Genomic DNA, 21,497 nt, shown 5'->3' on the forward strand with positions numbered 1-21,497 from the left:
TCATGCCTAGGTCATCTCAATCAAGTAGGAGAAAATGAGGACTGCAGATGCCGGAAATCTCAGAGTTGAGAGTGTGGTGCTGGGAAAGCACAGCAAGTCAGGCAGCATCCAAGGAGCAGGAGAATCGATGTTTTGGGCAAAAGCCCTTCATCAGGAATAGCTTGAGGCAGAGAGATCAGAAAATGGATCAAGGATCTTGAAATTGAATAGCTATCACTCACTGCAGGAACAACACAAGAATGGGAATCATGGATATGTGGTGTGCAGTTTGAGAGAACTTGGGCATAATGAACTGAATGTACAGAGCTTGTGTTGGCTATATTCATTGAAAGGAACTTGAAAGAAATAAATGATCAAAATATTGAAAGCATGGTAGTTTCATTAGCAACAAGAGGGAATCAAGGAATTTAACGCTGCTCAGGTGGAAGGATGCAGAGTCTGACATGGACTGGTTTAAGTTAAAAATCACACAATACCAGGTTACAGTCCAACAGGTTTATTTGGAAGTACTAGCTTTCGAAGCGCTGATCCTTGCTGATTTTTAATTTTTTCCACCCCAGTCCAACACCGGCACCTACACATCATGGACTGGTTTAGGTAGACATCTGAATTTAGGGTGACGGAGAAGGTCAAACTGTACAATATGAGCTTCAGATAATGAGGCTAGAATAAAACATACATTGAATGTGGTGAAAGATGTACTGAAACTTTGTTTCAGATCCTTAAAATCTAGTGGGTAAACAATCAAGAAGGACAACTCTGGAATCAGAGCTGGCAACAATTCTAGGCATTATTCACAAACATGAAATCTGATCATGTTCATGAGAATGGCGAGTGATAGAATGTAAATACAATACTGAATAGGGTATGTACAATAATGTAGGCAAGGACACATATTGGAGGTGAAATCACTACATTCAGACATATGAAACATAAATCATGAGAGAACAGTAGTCCCATTAGAGGACAATGGAAAATCAACAGTGGACCAATTGAAAAGGAAAGTACATAATACTCATAAAATGAAAGAACGCACGTAAAAGGTTTTAGGAATTTTTTTTAAGTAAACAGGGTTTTTCACACAGATAAAAACTCAGAATACTTACAGATCGTCATCCCATCCTGAGGGCTCCCCACCACCCACGTGTGGCTGCCACACTCTGAGCCCACCCTCCAGTTTGTTCCAAACTGTCAACAGCTTTCCTGTGGACCTCAGTTTCGGACCTACTGAATGAAAAAGTGGAAATGGGGCCAGTGACCTGGGATCAAGTGAATGTAGAGGAGCACTGAAAACTCACAACACAGAAGGAAAGCATCCCTGTCTGTACTGGCTGATTAAAAGTTACAGAATACACACCTTTCCAGCTGTTGGTCATTAGTTCCAAAGGTTACAGGACCTCAAGGCCATATCAAGTTGTTTTAAATGGGATGAAGGCTTCTGACTCCACCACCCATTCAGACAAGTTCAGACTTCCACCACACTCTGCAGGAAAAAAAATTCTCACCTTCACTTTAATCCTTTTGCCAAGAATTTCAAATCTGTGTCCCATCGTTATTGACCCCTCTCTTATAAGAAATAACTCTATTCCATCCATTTTAACTAGGCCCCTCATAATTTTATATCTTCCAATCAACCTGTTCAATTGTGTTATTGCACACACAAAAAACAGAAGTTGCTGGAAAAGCTCAGCAGGTCTGGCAGCATCTGTGGAGAGAAATCAGAGTTAACGTTTCGGGTCCCTCTTCTGAGGAAGTGTCACTGGACCTGAAACGTGAACTCTGATTTCTCTTCATAGATGCTGCCAGACCTGCTGAGCTTTTCCAGCAGCTTCTATGTTTGTTTCTGATTTACAACATCTGCAGTTCGTTCATTTTTGTGAACCAGGTGGTCTTGCACTCAGGCCTCCTGGCTCAGACATAGGGACATTACCACCGTATCATGAACTCTCATTCATAATTGTACATACATCATTTAAAACTGCTCATAGCTGCCTCTGTTCCTAAAACAACAATCTTGGACAATCCTTCACTAAAATCCTTCATTCCAGTAAATTTCTGCTGTACCCTTTCTAGTGCAACAACAGAATAGCATTGCTACCTATCACCAGGATTTCTCGAATTACAGAAGTGGTTAGCAGATCATTTGGAGCAATTCACATATGAAGAGATTAAAGGTAACATGTAGTTGTTTGACACTTTCTTATTTAAGAATCTTAAAAAATATTAATTTGAGCCAGGAAATAGAGAAGGCAGTCCAGGGAATTGAAAGGGGTAATTTATAAGGGGTTTGGAAACAAGCCTCGATATAGATTAATCACATCAGTAATAAAAACAAATAAACTGCAGATGCTGTACACCTGAAACAAACACAGATGATGTTGGAGGAACTCAATAGGCCTGGCAGCATCTGTGGGGAGAGAGAAACAGTTATGATCTTATTGGAGGACGGTTCATAGAACAGGCGTAAACAAGAGTAAATCGGAATCGAAATGTTGTCTTGCATATCTCTCCACTGATAGACCTGCTGAGTTTCTCCAATTCTTTCTGCTTTTATTACAGATCTCTTTGTTATTTTGCCTTGATATACTTGAGGAGATGATGGTGACCAGGACCCAAGACAGAGGGGTATATTAAGTACCTATAACTATGGCCCCAGGGTCTTACTAAGCTCCAGTTAGGGCTGGGGTCGCTGTGCTGGGGTAGAATAGGTCAGGGGTAGCATTGGGGCCCTTCACTTCTGTCCCAGGTGGTGAACCACCTTCTGGAACCCCTGCTGTCCACAGGTACAAGGACCAGGGAAACCAGGCAGCATTTTCTGGATTTTGACCGCACCACAGCGAAGGGAACCGAGATACAGTTCCAGGTCAGGATGGTGTGTGTCTGTGTGGCAATAAGAGGTGTGTGCATTTGGTGGTACCACCTTGGGACGCTTCTACTGCTAGAAGTGTCAGTTCTCGAAATGCCCGCTGTTGTGGCCAGATTGGTTGCAACAGGGTTTGGATTAGAGTAGTGCTGGAAAAGCACCGCAGTTCAGGCAGCATCCCAGGAGCAGGAAAGTCGACGTTTAGAGCAAAAGGCCTTATTCCTGATGAAGGACTTTTGCCCGAAACGTCGATTTTCCTGCTCCTCGGATGCTGCCTGGCCTCCTGCGCTTTTCCAGCACTACTCTAATCTTGACTCTAATCTGCAGTACCCACTTTCGCCTGCTACAGGATTTGCATTACTGGACTATCCCCTCCTTCAGTTGGACTGGCTGGGGATACTATTCACATGTCTGACTGACAACAGTTTTGACTCCACGTGCGCAGGTTTCACTGCTCAGTTCCAAGTTGCTCTAAAACCAATGACACCTTTGCCTGCCTCAGTCCATCCCAGGCCCCTGGCTGCCTGCAGATGGCAGCTGTGCCCTTGTCCTTCCACGGCAGTGTGTCGGCCTCCCACGGTTTGAGGTTATCCACTCAATGTCCATCCGGACTGTCACAGCAGCTCAGAGCACCGCTGGCATCTGATTTCGGAGCCCGTTTCCCAGGCGGTGCTGCGCCGTTGTGTCTATGTGTTTGGTTTTCGAAATAAGACGGAGGTTCTGCGCCCCTGTTACAGCTTAGACAGAGAGCGCCAAATCGTAGAAAAATGAGTGAGAGGCAGCCAAGAGGCGGGGTCTGCAGCAGACTTTCGGTTTGACAGTAGAGAGAGAGAGAGAGAGAGATCAGGACAAACAGATACCAGAGGTTGGAAGAGTTGACGGCAGGGTTGGGGTGTTTTGGGGGGGAGGGATGGGGGGGGGGTTTACAAAAAGGAGGTTCTAAGTTTTGACATTACAGCGCGGCAGTAAGTGGCCCTGCACTCGGAAACCCACCGCGTCCCTGGAAGGCCAACGGCAATACCGCGGGTAAGTACAGAAACATCTAGTGGAGCTTTTGCTTGGCCCAGGGAAATGACACAACCTCGAAGTGAGGAGATTGAGTTTGCCAGGCGCGAGGTGCGGTCTGTCCTCCCTCCCTGCCCCCCTTGGAGATTTCTGTTTCTTGTTGGTGACAACGGAACTTGCTACAGTTTTCCAATCTTGTTACATTGCCCAATTTCCTGAATTGATACTTTGTGTCTCTCTCTCGTGTGTGTGTGTGTGTTTTCCTAACTTTCTGTTTGAGTGATAGACACACTAACAAGTGTCACTCGCACTTGTTCGCTGGTTATCGGAAACCGAATGACTTTTTTTTTGTTGTAACCCTCCCAACTTTGTGTTTTTTTTTAAAAGTTGGGAATGATATAGTCCACGCAAAGCTTAAACCCTCCCTCCCGCCGCTCGCATTGGCCCTTGACAGAGGTACACAGGGAGACTCGCTGTGTTGAATTTCTGCCGAGGGCTGCATGTTGACAGTTTTGTGGGAGATTGATGTCAGTGTCTGCTGCTCGTGAAGGTGACAGAAATAAAGCCCCAACATTGTGGGAGGTGGGGGAGAGAGTTCAGAGGAGTGCCTCACCTCTCGATAAAAAAAAGCCATTAAAGACTTCTTTCCAGATGCTAGCACAACTGGTGTCTTATTTCAGATTTGCAGCCCTTCATCTATTTTTCCTCTCCCCGCCCCCCCTCCCCCTCGCTAGCCCATAATGCCAACCATTTGCTTCTTTCTATCTGTTGTGGTTCTGTTCATTTGCCGGAGCAAAGATCACAGAAGCGCTTCACAGGAGGCTCCCAAGCACTGAGGATGCCACCTAGACAGGGGACGTCCCAGCTCGGCGAACAGAACCACAACAACGAGCACCTGAGCTACAAATCTTCGCACAAACTTTCTTTCTGTCTGTTGCCATGGTTAGTTTTTGTTTTATTTCCCCCTGCCCCGGGTCTGTCAGGGATGCCACACTGCCTAAGGCCGGGTTAAACAGCAGTTTATCCAGCTCTTGCTACCTGTCAGACGCAGATTGGTACATTGTCACAGGCTGACCATCGAACTGTTTGGCCAAGTCATGAAGGCACCTTGAGCTGTCACTAAATCCTGGCTCGGGGGCACGAACCTGTAGCTCCCAGCTCAAAGCAGGGCCGCTAGACAAGATGATGTTGGCACTGACTGGTCCATCATTTTATAAACCAGATAATGTGTGATTCTGCTGCTAAAGGGTGAGGATGTATACAGTTGTGATGCCAGTTTGAGGCTGCTGGGGAAAAGAATTGCTCTCAACATCGGTTCTCAACATTATTTAACCCTATTGCAGAGAAATTCTGATCCTTCTTGAGAAAAGAGATTTCTGATGCCAAACGTGTAAATATTAGATTGATTGATGCGTCAACAGTTTTGGATGTATATTACATTGATATAGCACCTTATTCTGCTGAAGTTCTACATGCCAGGATTGTAGATATTGGATGCAGCTCTGCTGGGAGAACACACGCCCTTGGGTTGGGAGGTTTCTGGGTTTGCAGCCCACTCCAGAGATCTGAGTCTGAAAGCAAAAGGCTGACAGTCCTGTGCAGTACTGTCGGGTGCTGCGTTGTTGTAATTGCTGTCTTTCAGGCAATGTGTTAAACTGAGGCCTTGCCTGCTCTCGCAGATGGACACGAAAAGATCTATTGGTGTTAGTTTGAAGAACAGGAGGGGTGTTGTCAGAAATAGGACACAGGACAAAGAATATTCTGCTCAGTGGCAGCAACACAAAAATAAATTAGGAAACTGTTGGATTCTGATGGATGAACAGTAGCTATTTCTTGGATTGATGATTCAAATTGCCTTTGTAATTTGCAAATACTCTCTGAATAACACTAGAAGTTGATTACAAATGTTAAATTTGTCTGATCTCAATAAAAAAAGGTACTGACACCAATGGAAGGCTCCTAGGGTAATATAATCAGGTATCATATAACTAACACTTCATTCAAATCAGAACTAAAACCATAACCCCTTACTAATAGTAAATCATAAATTCATTAAAACTGTTTCATAACTTGGCGGCCTGATGATTGAATTCTTGCATTTATGTTCTCATGCTGATACATCCACGGACTGCTGCATGGAAAAGCACAGTGATTAGTGTTATAGAGGGAAATGGTCGCTGCTGAGTAGTAGTTACTACTTCTTTTCAGCTTAACTGTTACCTGTTGTAGTATCTGTTCAGCTGTTTGGTACTTAATCTCAGTGGGGTCATGCAGTCACCAATTTTGACACAAAATTAAGTTGGTTTTCCAAAATTATAAAATGGCTCAATTTTCTGCTCATTGACATAAGCACAAATGTAGCGTCTTCCATGAACCAGCATGATGGGACAATAGAATAGAATAGTTTATTTCCTTTTCTTGCAAGCTGAGGTATTGATTGTATTAAAAAGTGATATGTTGGTGTGGTTTTACTGATAATGCTAAAAATGGGTTTATCATTAAATGTAAGCATTTTTAATAAGTGGGCTGGCCTCTACTTGAGAGTAAGCTGATATTAAATTGCTGAAAATTACTTTAAAAACTATACTGAATCATTTAACAGCTTCATTAGTGCATGCCAGTTTCCTAATACATCAATTACTTTAATATTTAAAAACCTGTAAAAGTTGTTTTTGCATTTAAAAGTGCAAGATTAATTTGAAGTTTACTCAAATATTCAGAACTTGAAGCATTAGGTGGAAATTTACCATTGTGCATTATTTATGGTTATACGAATTAGATGCTGAAGTTGGCCATTCCATCCTTTAATCCTGTTGTGCCATTCAATAAGATCATGGTTCATCTGTTAAAATTAAAATTTCCACATTCCCACCTATTCCCATTGCCATTAATTCCATTAATTCCCTTGCCTACCAAGAAAAATCTACCTCTGTATTGAAAATAATTAATGGCTCTGCAGTGATTGTAACAAGGTCAGCCAGGTGGACCTCATAGAATATGAGTTCCCTGGTTGTAGCTGCCAATCTGGTCCAATCAGGGAGCCCTGGCTGATAGATATAAACAGGAACATCATGACATGGGTACGTTGGAGCTGTTAGGCGATAGTCTGGGAGAAAATCAAAAAAAAAAGAAAAAATAAGCAGGAGTTTCCATTGACTCTGAGGGAGCTGGATCAGTGGTGACGGACTCTCCATTTTGAGTTAGGGAGAGGACTGACCTCTGTGCTGTCTTGACTACAGTCAGTGCTTTATTATTACTGTTGTGTTTCCTACTGAGGAGGACAGTTTTCTTTATTCTCTTCCCCCTTGCTTCAGACAGACTTTTTTGATTTTTTGTTCTCCTTATTGTTTATTGTGATTGTTTGTTTTTTTCTGGGTTTTCTTTCTGTTTATTAAATAAAACAAAAGAAAAAGATTTTAAAAAAAAACAGGTATGTCAGATATCCTCTACATTCTGAGAGCTGGCTCTGAGGGAACTGGATCGGTGTCAAGGACTCTCCTTGTATAAATAAAGGTGACAAGGCACCGGTGTCTGTGGAGTTATTCGAGATTCCATCCCCACCTTCTTCTGAGGCAGAGAGTTCATGAGCTGCTTGACAACAAGAGAGAAAAAAAATTCTGAATGTCTGTTCTAGCAGGGTGTCCCCTAATTTTTAAACAGTGCCCCTTAGTTCTGGACTCACCAACAGGAGGAAACATCCTAACCACATGCACCTTATCATCAACCAAGGAGCCCCTCACACTTCTAAACCTCAATGGAAACAAGCGCAGTCTGTGTAACCGTTCCTCATAAGACAACATATTTCAACTGGGATATAGGTGAGGTCAGCTCCTCGTGCCTTGTTTTTAAAACCAGCGTTCGAGATCACGGGAACTCAATTTAATCTTGACATAACATGTGCTTATGATTCCTCTATTGCTTACCCTGGTTTGGATCATTTCAAACTAATTATCAGACACTCTAGGTGTAACTACAGAGAACAGAACTATTGATCATTTGAGGATGCAAACCACTGTGAGAATGTGTTAATACTTTGTTAAAGCAAGAGGGTTTGGAGGTTGATGTGGTAAAAGAAAGGACCTGCATGTAAAACTTAATTTTCTTCAATTTTTCTTGGGATGTGGGCTATGCGGGTAAGGCTGCATGAAGTTCCCGCCCTTAGCTGTGTTGGGAGTTAGTAGTGTGCTTTATTGAATTAGACAGTCCCTGTTGTGATGGCGCTCCCACATTATATTACGCAAGGAAGAAACTTTTATCTAGGAGAATACTTCAAAAATACATGTGCCATAGGTTTCTGAGGGTTGTTTGGTAAGTACATTGCCAGGTTGCTGAAGACCAGGTGGACAGTTATTTGGCAAGCCAGCTGTTTGTGGGTTGAAATATCTGGTAGCAGGCATGCTCAGCTGGGAGAATTCCCACATCTGAAAGTTATAGGTTCAGGCCCTGCTCTCAGACTTGAACACACAACCCAGGCCAGTACTCCAATGCAGCACTGAAAGAATTGTGCACTATCAGTGGTGCAATTTTTTGAATAACCAATGGTGTTTTAGGTATCTTGTAAAAAAAAATGCTGATTTCAAAAAGCAGCACGCTGTAATCCAAATGTTGAGGCTACTATTTATCCCTTATGCAACATCCACAAAGCAGACTGGTCACTAGCTGTTGTGGAATCTTGCCATGTTAAAATAAAATTCCCATCTTACAGCAATGGCTACACTTAAAGTATTTTAATGGCTGTTAAATGCATCAAGGCATTCTGAGGCTGTGAAAAACACTGCATAAATTGAATTTTTTGGTTTACTTTTCCTTTCTGTCCATTATTTGGATAATAAGGAACACAGTTTTTGGCCTTTAGGTTCCTTTAGGTCAAGAAAGAGAATAACCAACTGAATTCCCGCTGACTGCTGCACAGTGATCCTGGTGAAAAGAATGTATGCGGCTGAAAAAAAATTCAGGTTCAGATGAGAAACCCATGATGAGTAGATAGCCCGCAGCACTCATTATGCAGGTTCACACACCTGCTGAACTACCTTGTGGGCAAAATATAGAATGACTGAACTGTGATTCAATATAAAAATCAATACCTTAAGATAAGACGAGTAAACTGGAAACCTCTTGTTAAATAGGACAGATTCTGTGACTTAGCAACAAAAGCTATACTATGATTAAATTCAAAAGTAAAATAAATATGAGAAAATAAGAATAATTTTGATTAATGACATGTGTGTGTTTATTGCTTGAGTTTTGAAAGGAGTGTCAATCTTTAATGCTTCACCAGAACATTTTAGCATCTGTGACACCCAGGGAAGTGTTCATCATATACATATACACTGAAGTTAAAAATACATTATATTAGCTATGTTACCCTTGCTAAACCAGATCTCAGAAAGCACAAAACCAAATAAGATCTTCGATAGTATATTCATGCCTTTTTTTGCAAACCACACAATATCTGATGCATGTCAATTATCTCACTATATCCTGGCTTCTCCTTTGATGTGGAGTTTGTAATAACAAGTGTTTCGGAGCAGGGATATCTCGAGCTTGAGTGCTCATTCTGTCTGTGTGATGTTGTCCTAAGTTATGACTGAGCAAAAAACAAAAGAAGTTCCTGCTCCCTTCTGCCAATAACTAACCCCATGTTTGGCACAATAGTAATGCAACCCATGCTGAAGTAGCCTGACTTACAAATATAAAGGAAAACACCACAGATGTTGGAGGTCTTAAATAAAACAACAGAAAGTGCTAAAGAACCTCAGCAGGTCTGACAGCATCTGTGGAGGAAAAACAGAGTTAACATTTCGAATCAAATGTGACTTTTCTTGGATAGTCGCCTGACTCACGACCTTGGTTTGACCATGAAAAATATCATTGGATTAGGTTAGGTAAAGGAATGCATCTGTGACCAATGGAATTATATCCCATCAGGAGAAGAGAGCAAAAGGTTGGAATGAAGTAAAACTCTTTCCAGCCACAAACCCACCTGTATTATGAAAATGACACTTACTGATAGCACAGTGATGCTTAAAATAATGTTGATAAAATGCATAAGTTGAATTCAGTGTGACAGTGTACAGCATCTTCTGAAGCCTTCAGTAGGTTGCTGCATTGAAACAAACCCTGGACATGTTTTGTTTGGGAACTCAAACAAAAACATTCTATTTATTTCTTACACAATACACCTAGAAATTAACATTGATATTTAGTCAAATGCTTAGTGCATTTCTAGCATTTTCTTTGTTATTTCAATGGTGTTACAGACATCTTTGTTGAGAGTGAATAACACATGAACACCTTAAGCCGTCAGCCATCATTACTGGCACAATGATCTCCAAGTTGCTTTTTCTAAGTGACGTCTGTAACTTCGATAAGCAGAGTGACCACACCATCTTGAACAATAACGAAAGGGAAGACTTGAGAATAATTTTGCCCAGAAAATGATCCACCTCTCACTTACTTTTCTTTTGCATTCCTTAAAATATTGACAAATCTGGGGTACAATTTGTCAGGCACCTGGCTTCCTGTGGTGCCTGGCTAAAATAGTCATTGTTCTTGTGTAAGTCTTGATAATGACTGTTTCCAAAGTTGGCATTAGAGCCAAGCCAGCTCCTGTCCTGTTCGACATCAATAGACGCATGCTCGTCAGTAACAGCTGCTGTATAAACATGGGTTACTGTCACCTCCTCATAGTTAGTCGAGGCAAGGAATATCAAGACCAATTGCAGTACCTTTTATTGCCACAATCCCCTCGCACACTTTGCTGAACTGGCACAAGCTGGACATCAAACATGGGACATTCCTAATGTGCATCTGCTCCAAACTGAACAGTGCATTTACAAAAAACGCCATATTGTGTTCCCACTGTTGTCTTATAAGAAGAGTCTATTATAACCAAATCTGAAAACTTACACTTGCCAAAGCCCTTGGTTTAACACTGTTTAATCTGAATAGTTTAATTCATTTAGCAGAATAATGCATTTCTCGTTCCTTCTTGATTATTATATGCATTTGCAGTTGATTTCTTCCAAATTGTCACATCTTCTTTCTACACAAATGCCTATAAACATTTGTCATAGTATATTTATATTTTCACATTTCATTCCTCTAGTTCCAAATTCAAAAACTATATTATTTTGGATACATTTTTAAAGATAAAGATAAGGGTTTGGAAAAACCAAATAAGAACTGGCTGCATTTTAATTTATTTACAAACTCTCCTCTGATATTATGGTACAGAATTTTAAAAAAAGGTTGGCAATTCACAAATCATGTTACAGACAAATCACATTTAATAAACACATGTTATAGGAGAACTACCTGCATTGTCAATTAAACTAGTCCCACTTGCCTGCATTTGGCCTACATCCCTCTAAACCATTCCTATTCAGATACCCATCCAGATACCTTTTAATTGTCGTAATTGTACCAGTCTCCACCACTTCCTCTGGCAGGTCATTCCATATACGCATCACCCTCTGCATGAAGAAGTTGCCCCTCTCACCTTAAACCTATGCCCTCTAGTTATGGACTCCCCAACCCTGGGAAAAAGACCTTGAATATTCACCCTATCTATGCCTCTCATGATTTTATAGACTTCTTTAAGATCACCCTTCGGCCTCTGACACTCCAGGGATAACAGCCTCAGCCTATTGGTGTTTTTAAGAAGTAATATTTTTGAGCGAATATCATGATCCTGAATGGGGTAGCACTGTGACTCAGTGGTTAGCACTGTTGCCTCACAGCTCCAGGGACCCAGGTTTGATCCCTGCCTTGGGTAACTGACTGTGTGGAGTTTGCACATTCTCCCCATGTCTGTGTGGTTTCCCCCGGGTGCTCTGGTTTCCTCCCACAATCCAAAGATGTGCAGGTTAGGTGAATTGGTCATGCTAAATTGCCCATAGTCAGGTGTGAATATGGGGAATTGGTCTGGGCAGGCTACTCTTCAAAGGTCGGTATGGGCTTTGGGCCGAAGGGCCTGATTCTATACTGTAGGGAATCTAATCTATTCAGCCTCTTCCTATAGGTCAAACCATCCAACCTCGGCAATGTCCTTGTAAATCTTTTCTGAACCCTTTCGAGTTTCACAACATCTTCCCTGCAGCAGGGAGAGATGAGGGTAATTTTTTTCTCCGAATGTTGTGCAACAATGGAACTCCCTTCCTCAAAAGGTGGTCAAAGCAAGGTCATTGATTATTTTTTGAGATGAAACTAGATAGATTCTTGGTAGGATATATAATGAAAAGTTATCACCAAATAGGGATTTGAAATACAAACAGATCAGCCATGATCTTAATGAAAGTTAAGAAGGATTGAATGGCTAAGTGGCTTACTTTCTGCTCCTATTTCATATACCCATATGGGTAGGAGAGATTATGGACCATTTTAGACAAAGAATGTTTAGTCAAAGGAAATGGGAGAAGAGAAAGACTTGTATTTTTGTAGCTTTGTTTTGTGACCACAGGAAATTCCCAAGTGCTTTACAGTCAAGTATATATATTTTAAAAAATGCAGTTACTAATATAATGTAGAAAACACAGCCAATTATTCTTAGGGAGAAAATCCCCACAAATAGCAAGGTGTGTTTTGCGTTGTTGGTTCATTAATTGGCAGGGACAGTGTGGGTAATACCTCATCTTCAAGGTGGCATCAGGGACTCTTATTTGTATCCACTCAAGATGGCAGATGGAATCTTAGACAAATATTTCATCTGAAAAATAGCACCTCCACCAATGCAGTACCCCCTTGGTGTAGCATCAGAGTGTCAGCCAGATTTGTTGCAGTCAGGCCCTGGAGTAGGATTAGAACTGAAGACCTGCTGATTTTGAGGCAACACATGCCACTAAGTGAGCCACGGCTGACATTTGATTCCACTTGGCTGTGTTAAGTAGGATAGTGGGAGAAGCTTGCAACGTGGTGGATCATTTCTACTCACATTACTTTTACAAACCTGCTGAAGCATTTTGCAAGACATTTAAGCACATATGTCATTCTATCCAGAAGATACTCAGGCACTTAGACTATGCTATTTGTGTTCAAGTAATTTCAGCACTTGGCGTTCCACCGGACAGTCTCGAAGTTAAAACTCCAGTGCTGCTTGCATTTCAAATTCATCAGATTCTTGTTGTATCAATCCTTCAAATTAGGTTAGTTTTACTGGATGAATAACAACGCCATTGCCTGTCTTAACTGTTCTGTTCCCTTTCAGTTTTGCATAGCTACCTTTCAATTGCCTTGGATTGAGTACTTGACATCGATTGCAATCTTACCTTTTGATTTGATCAAGGTAAGACTAACTTCCAGGATGTTTGAAATAGAAATTATAAAGATAGATTAAATAGTAGTTTAACAGAAAAAATACAGAGACCTTAAATGAATTCAAGACTGGCGCAGAGTTCACCCCAAGTACCCATTGAGAGTGAACATTACATAATTAAGCAATGTATGTAAGAATCTCTCAGAAGGCAATAAATCTTGGTTCACTGATAATGTACCATACCATAGAGTCACAGATCTGTACAGCATGGAAACAGACCTTTCGGTCCAACTCATCCATGGTGCCCAGATACCCTAAATTAATCTAGTCCCATTTGCCAGCATTCAGCCCATTGCCCTCTAAATTCTTCCTACTCTTCCAGATGCCTTTTGAATGTTGTAATTGTACCAGCCTCCACCAATTTCTCTGGTAGCTCATTCCATAAATGGACCACTGCATGAAAAGGTTGGTCTTTAATGCCTGTATTAAATTGTTTCCCTCTCAACCTATGCCCTCTAGTCTTGGATGCCACTTCCCTATCCATGCCCCTCATGATTTTATAAACTTCTATAAGGTCACCCCTCAGCCTCCGATGATCCAGGGAAAACAGCCCTAGCCTGTTCAGCCTCTCACCATAGCTCAAACCCTCTAACCCTAGCAACATCCTTGTAAATCTTTTCTGAACCCTTTCAAGTTTCACAACATCCTTCCTTTAGCAGGGAGACCTGAATTGCACGCAGTATTCCAAAAGTGGCCTATTCAATGTCCTGTAGAGGCCTCAACATGACCTCCCAATGCACTCTCTTCACTCAATGCACTGACCAATGAAGTAAAGCATACAAAACACCTTCTTCGCTATCCTGTCTACCTACGACTCTACTTTCAAGGAAGAATGAAACTGTACTCCAAAGTCTCTTTGCTTAGCAAAGCTCCCAAGGACCTTACCATTGTGTGTATATTCTACCCTAATTTGTGTGATGAAGCTGCTCCTTTAACAAGGATATGTTGTCCTTGGCTATTTTTTTTCAGGGAGGTTGTAAATAACACAGACTCTGAAAACTCTGGGGTTGAAGGGTTTTAGGGCCAATTTGATAATAGCTAACAGATACTGCCTCAGGTGGAAGGCTTTCAAGTTTTAAAAAACTGCTTGTACAATGAAAGGGGAATGGCCAGTTCCCCCTGCTTGGCTTTCTCTGGTTTGGTTTGGTTTAGCTTTTAGCAGTAGTGGGGGAAAAGCTGCTGGACCTAAAGAATCAGGTCCAGGCTGGTGGTCTCTCTCTGACTTCTGTCTGGTGTTTGATTTTATATTTTGTGCCAAGGGGTGTTTATGGGGCTTGTCGCAAGTATTTGGAACAGCATCATTAAGTTGGGATGATCTGTTGGGTTTTCGGAGAGGTTGTTATTTGGTATTCTGTTTTCTGTTGTTTGTGTTTTATTCAGTAATCTTGTAAATAAATTCTGTTTTGTTTAAAACTAAATGGTTTGACCAGCAGCATCTCTCCTGGAGTATCCGCTGTACACCTGATTCAAACAATTGGCAAAGTTAGGGTCTGGGCTACCTTACATAAAACATAGAAAAGTACAGCACATAACAGGCCCTTTATCCCACGATGTTGTGCCAAGATTTAATCCTTATGTCAAATATATTAACTTAACATACGCACCCCTCAACTCACTGCTATCCATTGCATGTCCAGCAGTCACTTAAATGTCCCCAATGACTCTGCTTCCACCACCACAGCTGTCAATGCATTCCATGCATTCACAACTCTCTGCGTAAAGAACCTACCTCTGACGTCTCCTTTATACCTTCCTCCTAATATCTTCAAACTATGATTTCTTGTACCAGTCAATCCTGCCCTGGGGAAAAGTCTCTGGCTATTGATTCTATCCATTCCACTCATTATTTTGTACACCTCAATCAGGTCTCCTCTCTTCCTCCTTCTATCCAGAGAGAAAGGTCCAAGCTTGTTCAACCTTTCTTCATAAGGCAACCTTCCAATCCAGGCAGCATCCTGGTAAACCTTATTTGCACCCTCTCCAAAGCCTCTGTATCTTACCTTCTTGAAATGTTTTGAGGGGGTCTGGCCTGGTCCATAACATTTATCTAAATTAAATTCCATCTATCACTCCTCAGCCCATTGGCCCATCTGATCAAGGTTCAGTTGTACTCTGAGGTAACCTTCTGCTCTCCCCACTTCCTCTCCCATTTTGGTATAATCTGGAAACTTAATAACCATACCCCTATGTTCACAACCAAATCATTTCCTGTATTTAAATGACAAAAAGCAGTGGACCCAGTATCAATTCCTGCCTCTGAGTGTTCATTCAATGGAAAGAAGCATTTTGTTATAATTAACTGCAGTAAATAAATATTTGGTGTAAGTAACTAGAAATTAAAATATGCTAAATCATGTTTTGCTGGACCCAACGTTTGACCTGTGTGGAATTGAAGCATGTTAGCTTGAAACCATTGTGAAATGCATCCATATTTCTATAACGCCATATGATGCTACCAAATTTATTGTTTGCGTTCTGCATGTGTGTATTCACAGACACATAAATGCACATGCACTTACGCAGATACACACATGTGCACATATGCACAAACTCTCTAACCAAAACAAAAGACAATTCACACCCTTTCCTCTCACTAAAATGATTAACAAGTAGTTAGTGTCAGTTGTGAAATCATCTCCTGATGAAACTCCAATCAAATCAGTTGTGACTTAAGAATCCAAGGCACACGTGTGGAAACTATTGGAGTTGTGTTGCAAACAGCACACTTTTGATGCCTGTATTGCATTTGAGAAATTTCAGGGCATCCCTTTCCAATTTGTGCTGTTTAGCCAAAAGGCTGGCTGGCACCCGATCCTGGTGATTGAGAGAAATTGGCAGGAGGAATAGCTTGATCTTGGACAGCAACATTTGAATAGGAAAATCGAAGGCATCAGTTAAGAAGTTAAGAGGGGCAGATAAGGAATAAAACTGTGTTCAAGGATGCAATCCACCTTTGGTGGTGTGCATGACTAATTTAAGTCCAACATGTCATAATGGTTTATGACACCAGCTGTATCCCAAGCAAGTTTTAAAGTCTTGTAACACGCACTTTGCCACTTGTTGTTTTCTATCATGCAGTTGATGTGTGGACCAGTGACCCTTTCTCAGAACGTTAACTCTGATTTCTCTGCACAGATGCTGCCAGACCTGCTGAGCTTTTCCAGCAACTTCCATTTTTTTGTTTCTGATTTACAGCAGCCGCAGTTCTTTCTGTTTTTATTTAGCAAAAACAAATTTAGTCTTGTTTCTCCCCATATTATTGGAAGGTGCTGCATCAAAGCTCAATCCAGTGTTTATGGCACCATCTTCTGTTTGGATCTCTCTCTTGGGCTTAACGATGAGGACACACAGGCCGTCGGCTAATGTGAACTTTAGCTTGATAGAATGAAATTGTGAATAAGTAACAGTACATAAACAGTCAAGTGAGGTGCAAGTCAAGAGTACCTCCTGTTTCATGGAGTAAGCTGCAGGACCAGATTGGTCAAATAGGTTGGAAGCTCAGGAATAAAACAGTGAGGTCTCCAAAAAAAGTAACATCAACAGATAGCTTTAGGTTCTGTAATGAAATTCTCCCACAGGAGATCACAAGATTACCTTAAAATAAATCTTCAGTAAACAACATTTAAAGTAAACAGGAATTTGGATTTTATGAGCAGCAATCTTTGCTTTTGCCAGCAATGTTTTCATAATTGTAGCCTACTAAACATGTGTTCGGCCAGTCTTGGAGTATGCAAGTTGTGTTTGGGATCCTTACATGGCAAGAGATATAAATGGGATGAAGTGATCCAAAGGTCTACCATATGCCTCTGCACCACATGATGTGGGATACACATCAATGTCAACCTTTATCAAATTGAAATTAGAATCAAGAGTATGGTGCTGGAAAAGCACAGCAGGTCAGGCAGCATCCAAGGAGCAGGATTTCTGATGAAGGGCTTTTGCCCAAAATGTCGAGTCTCCTGCTCCTCGGATGCTGCCTGACCTGCTGTGCTTTCCCAGTGCCACATTCTTGACTCTAATCTCCAGCATCTGCAGTACTCACTTTCGTCAGAAATTGGAATAATTACAGCAAAGATGGGAGAAAATAGACAGTTCATGTTCTGTAAGATATAAGCTGGGTTCATGGGAAGTAACTGAAAAGAAATAACTGGTGCCGTCCAGCAATGACAAACCATGAGGTATTCATCCACCCAACTATAAAGACCGTTTATTTCCAAGAGAGTACATCACCAATCTTGCCCATGAAGGAAATAACAAGAAGGAAATTTGCTGCCTGAAATCTTCACTAGTCATCTTTAGATTATTCCTGTCTGGAGGCTTTCATTTTCAGGACTGCTTTCTCAGCTAGTTAGCCAGCTAGCGTGAACCATGTAATTGTTGGCAGGATACAGATACGAGGCTGCAATGCTGGAACAATCAAAACAGAAGAAGCAAAAGCAATGGTAACAAATGCAGTGGACGTCTCACTGAAAATCAGTCAGATATTCTGCTTAAACACCCAAGTTTGGAACAGGCAAAAAATAAAATGAGGAATTGTATTTTGGTAATCGGTGGGGGAGGATGTGAATGGCTACCTTTCTGCTATCCTAAAGACCTCCAGAATCCAACTAATGCTGTTCATCTTTTTGCAATGTGTCCTGTCTCCTGCTTCCAGTGATTATTGGAGTGAGTGATGAGCTAACATACTCTGCTTTCCAAGTCTGAGTGAGAAAATGACTTGTTTTTCACTCTTCTATCCTCTGTTCTTGGGACCCACAACACTTCCCACTGGGGCCATGATGGTCAGTCCATGCCAGCATGGAATAAGTAACTTTGGAATGATGATATCTGGAAGTGAATGCGATGTAAGTTACTCTGTCTCAGCAATATTCAACCCTGAGAACTGAAATCAAGTGGATTACAACAGAGTTTGGATCTTTCAGATTGTCGAAAGAATATGTTGATCTACAGGGAGATATAGCTGTTTGCCAAATCTTTCAGGCAAGTTTCACAATTCAAAGCAAACGTAACATCATTTAAAAAAAAACTTCTCAAAGCATAGAGATAAGAGGTTAGTGGCATTATAAATAAAACAAAATAGACCACAATTTATATAATTGTCCAGATATCAGCTTGACAGAAAATATTACATGCTCAAATGCAGACTAGTTTATTTTAAATCAAACATTTCATGACTGGATGTGCAAGCAGTTAACATTTCAATTGGTGTTGTAAATATTGGAGACCCTGTGCGCAAGGCTGACTCCAATTGTTTACAGATGTTTCGTCCATTGATATATTCTAAGTTGACTCCGGCATACAGGTGAGCCAGTGTAACACATACGTTTGGTCAGATATTGAGATGAATTGTAAAGGTTGAAAAAGTCAGGCTTAAAATAGAACCTTTTCATAAATCCTTTTTGGACTATATGTTGAACTTGGAGGATAGCTAATGGATTGTATGGTATCATGTTGTAAAGCTTTGCTCATCGGTTGGCTGGGAATGAAACGATAGCATAAATGGTGATCGATAGAGATTTACTGTGAAAGGACAGATTGAGCATTTGGACTGGGATAAAGAAAGGAAATGAATGGAAAGATGAACCTGCAGAAGAGTGGAAAGCAAGTGCTAGGAAGGTCAAATATACATGAAGAAAGAACAACAAATGATGTCACATGTTTTATCCAAAGAACATCAGGTGATATTATTCTCAACTGTCCTCTGTAAAAATTCTGTTTAAATACTGTACTGTTTGTAACTTCATAACTACTTATTTGACATGATGTAGAGGTGCTGGTGTTGGACTGGGGTGGACAAAGTTAAAAATCACACAACACCAGGTTATAGTCTGATGGGTTTATTTGGAAGTATAAGCTTCAAAGCACTCTGAAAGCTGATACTTATTTGACATCAGTATTGAAGAATTGAACAATGTAGAACTTTTATTACTTAGAGTATTTAGATCTACTGAAGCAAATTGCATGGAAAGAGTTAAGGTACAGAGAAGCCATTATTGAATGGTGGAGAAAGCTTGAGGCTGAATGGTCCCCTCCTGCCCTATGTTCATTTATAGGGTTTGCCCATTCTGGTACACCCTCACGCAGTTACTAAGCTCTGCAGGAGATTGGTTTTTCCCTTGCACCAGATTGCAATATTTCAATTTGACTAACTTTTATGATATTATTGATTTCTAACTTTTTGGAGGAGGTGGGGTCTAACTGCAACTTGGGAAGTGTCCAGAACACTAAAACACTAATCCGAGCATAGGGATCAGATTCAACAATTGCTTACCCAGGGAAGATTGAATCACCACTGCTGAAAGAATTACTCCAGTCATGGACCCAAGAAAGAAACGTAACATTCTAAAATTAAAAATGGAATTTAAAAAGGATTGAGAAGAATTTAAGAGAATGGATGAATCAACAGCCTGGGTGAACACATTCGTAACTGGAGACAAAAGGATTTGCACTTTGTATGTTTTTGAAGTTCGAAGACCTTATGTTATTTGCGGAAGTTAAAGCATAGTTTTCATGAATTAATGTGTAATGGAGTTACGTGCAACTGAAATGGAATGAGATATTTTCCAAGTTATTCATATTTGATGTGCCTTACAAGAAAATGCAGGTGTTTATTGTTGCTGGTTGGCAATGGCATTAGCTCCAAGGAAGAACTAAATAACATCTGACGGCTAAGTGTACTGTACACTATCTCTGTACACAAATGGCATAGGTTTCATTAGAAGAGGGGCAATGACTTCATACTTTTGAAAGTAGAAGAGTTAGCCTGAACTTTAAAAAAACATGTTTTTCAATGTTGGTTGCGGCATTTAGTATCTGCTGGTGATTATTACCATACGAACTTGTGAAAAATTAGCAGAGATAGACCATTTTGCCCTTTGAGGCTGTTCCTCCATTCTACAAGAGCATGGCTACTCTGTTTGTTGCAAATTCCACATTCCCATTGAATCATAGAATGCCTACCATGCTAAGAGAGGACATTCAGCTCATCAAGCCTACACCAACCCTCCAAAGAGCATCCCACCCACACTCAGCCCCCTACCCTATAACCCCACAGTTACCATACCTAGCCCACCTAGCCTGCACATCTCTGGTGGACACTACAGGACAATTTAGCATTGTCAATCCATCTAACCTACACATCTTTGGACTGTGAGAGGAAACCGGAGCACCCAGAGGAAACTCGAAAGTGTTTGTTTCTCCAGTAATATTTGTAGTTTGTGATAAAGGCGCAACAATAATCATGAGTGAGTTTCATCTCCATTTAAACTAGAAAAAAAGAGATTGGCAGTTGAAGCTTGGATGAACATTCATTGAATGCTCTTGAAATAGTTTCTTATCGCAGCATGCTCTGGGAACTCATTGTTTCAGATTTGGTATTGTGTAATGTGATAGGATTAATTATTGGCCTCAGAGTAAAGGTACCCCTCAACAGCATCCTGAATTTTTTAGAATACTTAGAATACGTTTATTCCTAAATTCTAAAAGGAGGACCCATCATCCATCGTAAAAGCAGTCAGGGAAAGCATCAAATTGAAGGAAAATGTAACTTCACAAGGATGAGAAACAGACGATTGGTCAGAATTTGAAGAATGACACAGAATGACGAAAAGCTTAATCTGGATGAAGAAATTAGAGTATGAGGAGAAACAAGCTATGCATGTAAAAATGGATAGCAATATTTTCTATAGGTATTTATAGAGGTAGCAGGTAAGTAAGTTGAGTGTTAGTCCTCCAGAGAATTACTGATAGATAACAAGGAAATTATAGATTGAATGAATGAATATTTCAGTCTTCCCTTTGCAGGATTTTTTTAAAAATCAGGAGGTGGAGGGGAGAAATTAGAAAAATTATCATCACAAGGAAAGTGGTACCAAACAAACTGATGGAATTGTGAGCTGACAAAGTGCCTGGTTCAGATGGATTTCATCCTAAAATCTTAAAAAAAGGCAGCTAATAAGGTAATAGATGTGTTCCATTAATCTTCCAGAACACTCTCATTTTGGAAAAGGTTCTACCAGATTGAAAAGTAGTAGATAAAATGCCTCTATTCAAGATGAGAGGCATGCAGAAAACAGGAATTTATAGGTTGGTTATCTTGACATCTGAAGTGGAATGGGTGTTCGAATGAATCATTAAAGAGGTTATTGCTGGACACTTTGAAAAACTCAAGATAATCAGTAAGAGTCATCATGGTTTTGTGAAAGGGAAATTAAGAATAACCAATTTATTGGAGTTCTTTTGAGGAATAGCATGCGCTGTGGACAAAGGCAGCCTGTAGGTGTACTGTACTTAGCTTTCCAGGAGGCATTTATTAAG

At 40.7% G+C, this 21,497-nt stretch overlaps 1 protein-coding gene and 1 long non-coding RNA gene across 6 annotated transcripts in view; one reads left to right on the top strand and one right to left on the bottom strand.

Annotated features, from left to right (window-relative positions):
- Nucleotides 1-354: 354 nt before the first annotated feature.
- Nucleotides 355-3,603, bottom strand: LOC122539830. 2 transcript variants are annotated; one of them, XR_006309197.1, is made up of 4 exons: nucleotides 3,351-3,603; nucleotides 1,358-1,483; nucleotides 1,107-1,227; nucleotides 355-663 (listed from the first exon to the last, which is right to left on the bottom strand). It is a non-coding gene; the product is annotated as an uncharacterized LOC122539830 (long non-coding RNA). The 2 variants fall into 2 exon arrangements; XR_006309196.1 differs by having other exon boundaries at nucleotides 392-663; nucleotides 1,107-1,224.
- A 151-nt stretch (nucleotides 3,604-3,754) lies between these two features.
- Nucleotides 3,755-21,497, top strand: part of LOC122539828 (thyroid hormone receptor alpha) — a 352,280-nt gene continuing 334,537 nt past the window's right edge. Inside the window, exons 1-2 of one of the 4 annotated variants that reach the window (XM_043674921.1) lie at nucleotides 3,755-3,889; nucleotides 13,074-13,151. The gene's annotated coding sequence lies outside the window, so the exon portion shown is untranslated. The remainder of the gene's footprint in view (nucleotides 3,890-13,073; nucleotides 13,152-21,497) is intronic. The other 3 variants (XR_006309195.1, XM_043674920.1, XR_006309194.1) reach the window with 3 other exon arrangements.

This window comes from Chiloscyllium plagiosum, chromosome 33 (genome assembly GCF_004010195.1).
Source record: "Chiloscyllium plagiosum isolate BGI_BamShark_2017 chromosome 33, ASM401019v2, whole genome shotgun sequence".
NCBI classification, from domain to species: domain Eukaryota; kingdom Metazoa; phylum Chordata; class Chondrichthyes; order Orectolobiformes; family Hemiscylliidae; genus Chiloscyllium; species Chiloscyllium plagiosum.